Below are 5039 nucleotides of genomic sequence, written 5' to 3'. Positions count from 1 at the left end.
ATATTTAAATTTAAAGCAACAAATTATGCTAGCATTATAACAAATATATTATTTTATATATTGCAAAGTTATAGTTTGTTATTAAATAAAAACACACCGGGGAAGTTGTTCTCTTGTATAATATGTCGAGACGTCGAGTATAGATTGTACCTCAATTAAAAAAAAAAAAAAAACAGGGAAGTAATAATTATTTATAAAAAATTATTACATACTCACATATTATATTATATAATAATAGAATAGAAACGTTATATTGATAAGTTGTTATATTGGAACTAATACTGATTAAGTGATGAATGATGATCGATCTATTGATATTTTATAATAAGCATTAATATACTTTAAAATATATTAAATACCGTAGGTATTTTTATTTTACTAATAAATATGTATTCAATAGTTGGATTTGGAGCATTTGGGCTGCCTTATAAAAATCATCGAAATGATTAATACATTCCAAAAACATTTTATTTTTATTTGATGCTGTCAATACTAATATACTACTTAATAAATAGAAATGTATAATTGAGAACAAAAACAATTAAAGAAAAACCTAATTTCACAGGTCTATAGTATAAATATTGATTATGAATACTATAAATACTAGTATTTATAATTATAATTTGTATTGAATTTTCAACCTTTTTTACCGAGTATGAAAATTGTTTTCAGTATGAACAAGAACTTTAAAGTACAAAAAATCATTAGATATATATTTAAAAATAATATATCATTTAATACGAAAATCAATTCTATGCGTAGATAAACTGTTAGTCTCTATTTTTATTTTTATTTTTTTTGTTAGTTTTAATCTTTATATTTTTATTTTTACTATATTAATATCTATTAGATCAGAGGATAATATAATATACCAATAATATATTGGTCTTAAAATTACGAGAATGAAGTAAGTTTATATTTTTTTCATTTTTTGTGTCAGTCAAAGTTTGGAAAAAAAATTGTTCGAATAAAAATAATGACTTTCTCTAACAATTCTAGTTATTTTATTAAAATTAGAAAAAATATCAATCATTATTTTTTGAAATTTGAGAATTTTTTCTTTAATAAATATTATTATTTTCTATACATATTAGTAGATTACACATTGCAATTTTCAAAATTTTTGTACATATTTACAAATTATAAGATGTATAAAATATAAATCACGAACCAATAGTTATACTGTTTCATAGCATATGTCGCTAAGACGCTATGATATGTCGGTATTGACTTATAATAGCACTAATAACAGTGTTGCGCAAGTCTAAATTAAATAGTGTAGCAACACTGAAAAATAATTTTTTGGGTTTACACATCCATCTATGTAACTGTTGCAGTCAACGGACAACAGTCCACATTTTCCTACAGATATACATATACTTAATTGTGTATATCTTAAATGGTGTAACAGCCGCTACACCTAATGGCTAATAGTATTATAGCCGGTATTATGGGGGTGGGCGCTATTGCAGTTTTAATTTATTATTTAATAATAACAATAATATTATATGATATAAATATATAGGTAATTGATATTATAATAAGTACTAAAGTACCTACCTAATAATTATTATATAATAAGTGCGATGTTTTTGGCAAAAATTAGTTCAACTTACCTACCATGTTAGTGTATTACTAACAGAACAATAAATTACTGTAATAAGTAATATCTGTGATGTAGCCAGTACTTTTCAATGAAGGCGGGCATTTAACATAGTTTATGAAAATTATTAAGTATAGGTACAGAGTAACATAAACATAATGTATAATTGTTTATTTAATAAAATAAATTGTGTATGTGTAAATGGTAGTTACTTTTTTATAATACACGGGTATGTGGTAGGTATGTTAAATTATATCATTAATTTTTGTTTATTATACATAGGTATAATTACAATATAACTTTATTATTATTTGTTCAATTATTCAATTGCACCTTTATAAGTACCCTCATGAAAAATAATTTAGATATAATAAAAATATGTATGTAAATATAAAACGTTGTTTTTTTTATATAATACTTACACTCATTAATATTTCGAAAAAAAATTAATGTTTCCAAAAACAGTTACATTTTTTTTTTTTTAATGATGACTATACATTTATTTATTTGTTTTAAATTTCATAATCCGAAACTGGATAATATTTTTCAGTGTATTTTGATGGATAAAAATCAAATTTATAATGAGTAATTAATTAGTTGTATTTTGAAATTATTTAAAATTTAGTTGAGCGGATTATAATAAATTATAGTGGATAAACATCTTATTGTTGAGTTTTTTAGGTTAAGCTCTTTTAGCCTTCCCACTAGATACACTACTGTTAGTAATACAATTATTAAATAATAAAATATCCCTAGTACTTACCTATTTAAACTAGATGCTTACGAGACCCGAACGGCAGTTGATGCTAGACACCCCTTCCATAGTTTCATACAATAATTTATCAGTTATTTCAAATTTAACACAACCATTCTTATTCGAATAAATCTCCGACACTTGACACTTGATACCTGTTATACAGCAGAGTGAGTTCCCTGAAAATCAGTTATTTAAATTATTAAGTATTACGTCTTTAGGAGCATAATATCCTGAATTTTATTTGTGAAATAGTGAGTTTGATTCAACCCACTATCATTAGAACTTCGCTTAAATATTTTATTTACATATAATATATGATACACGAATAATAATCAATACATATATTTTGACAATGAAAAAAAATATACATATTTATCTATTTAATGTATATATAAGTATGTTAATTTTATCCAGAAATGTTTATTTGGGCGATACGCCGATACCCGTTTCCATCAAAAGTGGACCTTTCCCTTTTTCACCAAATGAGATCCACCTAACTTAACAACGTTTTTACCAAAATAATTTGTATACTATATGCTCATATTAAAACCTTTAATACAGTAATAAGTTTATGTAACATACTAATGCTGGATTAAAAAATGATATAATATTATGGTATAGATACTTTAGATATTATGTATACAGTACTCATATATTATATAATTGGATGATATATTTTTTTTAATTGTAGAATATACTTTTTGTGAGTTTTTCCGATTGATGTAAAATGTATAGATACACATAAAATCAACGTACCTATATTGTATATTGTTCGTATTTGATTGTATTAAATCGTAGCCGTACTTATTACCTTTTATATTGATTAATCAAGATAATGTATAATGGGACAATATTTTATGAACTTTAAATTTTGCATTACAACAGTGTATGTTAAATTAAAATGTGTTATACCTTTTAATATAACTATATAAGCGTAGTAAACAATTTTTTTGGTAAAAACGTGGTCAATATCTTATTTGGTGGAAAAGGAAAAGATACATTTTTAGTAGAAACAGCTATTGGTGAAAAAGGGGAAGGTCTACTTTTGGTGGAAACGTGTTACGTCCGTTTATTTTTTTAGATTTTTATTTTTACCTGAATTCAACAGTTAACACTGGACCGCCAACATTATGCGTATTAAATGAACGCAATATTTTTAATAAAATATTACCAAATTTAAAAATATTACTAAGGTATGGCGTTTATTGTCTTAATCTCCCAAACCTCCCAAATTACGTCACTGACTAGTGACTAGGTGCATGAATTATGATTATGGTACAAATTGAATATGGCACTTTGCCGCGCACGCTAGCCCGTCCGTGATTTGTCTATCTTTAACCGTCTCAATATCTTTAGCGAGTTCATCACGTTATACCTAAACCGGAAACTTTTAGTAATAGCATATACTCTTGACGTGTGTGTGTGTGTGTGTGTGTTAGGTCGTCCACAATTATTTGTGTTCCCTCCTCCTCACAACACCGTTCATCGCACCGTCACTGCACGGTCGCCGCCATCGGTCTGCACTCTGCAGGTGGGGCGGACGTCTGTAGCAATAGTACGCATCGTCGCATCGTGTAATATAATAATAATAATAATAATAATAATAATACAAATAATAAATAATAATATAATAGTCCCGATCGCATGTTGTATACTCGTCACGTCTTGGGCAAAAATCGGTTTGGCGGTAACTGAGAAGAAAGAACGAAAAGAACGAACAAATAAAAGCAAAAAGCAAGAAGAAACCTCTGCCAGCAACCAACTGCTATACAAACTCGTTCCGCGTGGACAATGCGGACTGGACTGCATGCGGAATTGCCAGTCGTCGTCGTATACTGCGTGTGACCATGCGGGTGGGTGAGTGACGATGAACCGCAACAACAATATAATATAATAATACAATAAATACTATAAGCATACACTGGCAAATAAACATAACTGCCTACGTAGGTTTACAATACGTTCTAAATTTACACATTTTTGGCGCAACGTTTCTGCGGTTTTTCGTAAAATTAAAGAAAAATTAGGCCCATCTCACGAGTACGATTACAGTGGGCAATACTGGGGACTAACTGTATCAAATCTATATTTTATGATCAGAGTATCAAAATATCGGCGAATATCTTCAGGTGTGGTCTATTGAAGTGTCTTACAATAATATCATATACTTACTTACAATTATTAAACTATTATGGACATTAATATTTTAATTGATAATTAAAACTCGGGTCATTTCAAACACAGTTTTTGTGAACTCCCACGACTGCGGTCTATAGTAGTTGTATACACGGTTACCGGACTAAAACAATGCGCCACCGCCAGTACCTATATCGCCCCTAGTATGTACCCATACAATTCTCGAATATTTGAATAATCAGTCCTCGTAATCCATCGTAGAATAATAATAATATTATTACAACAGCAGGCCGGCTGGCAGAGCGACAACGACGGCGTCATGACCAGCAGCTGTGTGTAGCCCCGATGCCGATTTTATTATTATTATATTTCGGTTCGAGAGAGTATAATAATAATAACAATAATAATAATAATATAATGTGTAGAGCCGTCCGTCGTACGGATAGTAGGTAGTCGTCGCGTGAGAGGAGGTACCGTGGTGGTGGTAGAGGTGGTGGTGGCGGCAGCGTCGGTGGTGCCGTGGAGGAGAGAGACACCGTCCTC

This window comes from Rhopalosiphum padi, chromosome 3 (genome assembly GCF_020882245.1).
Source record: "Rhopalosiphum padi isolate XX-2018 chromosome 3, ASM2088224v1, whole genome shotgun sequence".
NCBI lineage: Eukaryota > Metazoa > Arthropoda > Insecta > Hemiptera > Aphididae > Rhopalosiphum > Rhopalosiphum padi.
Note: the sequence above shows the minus strand (reverse complement) of the source record.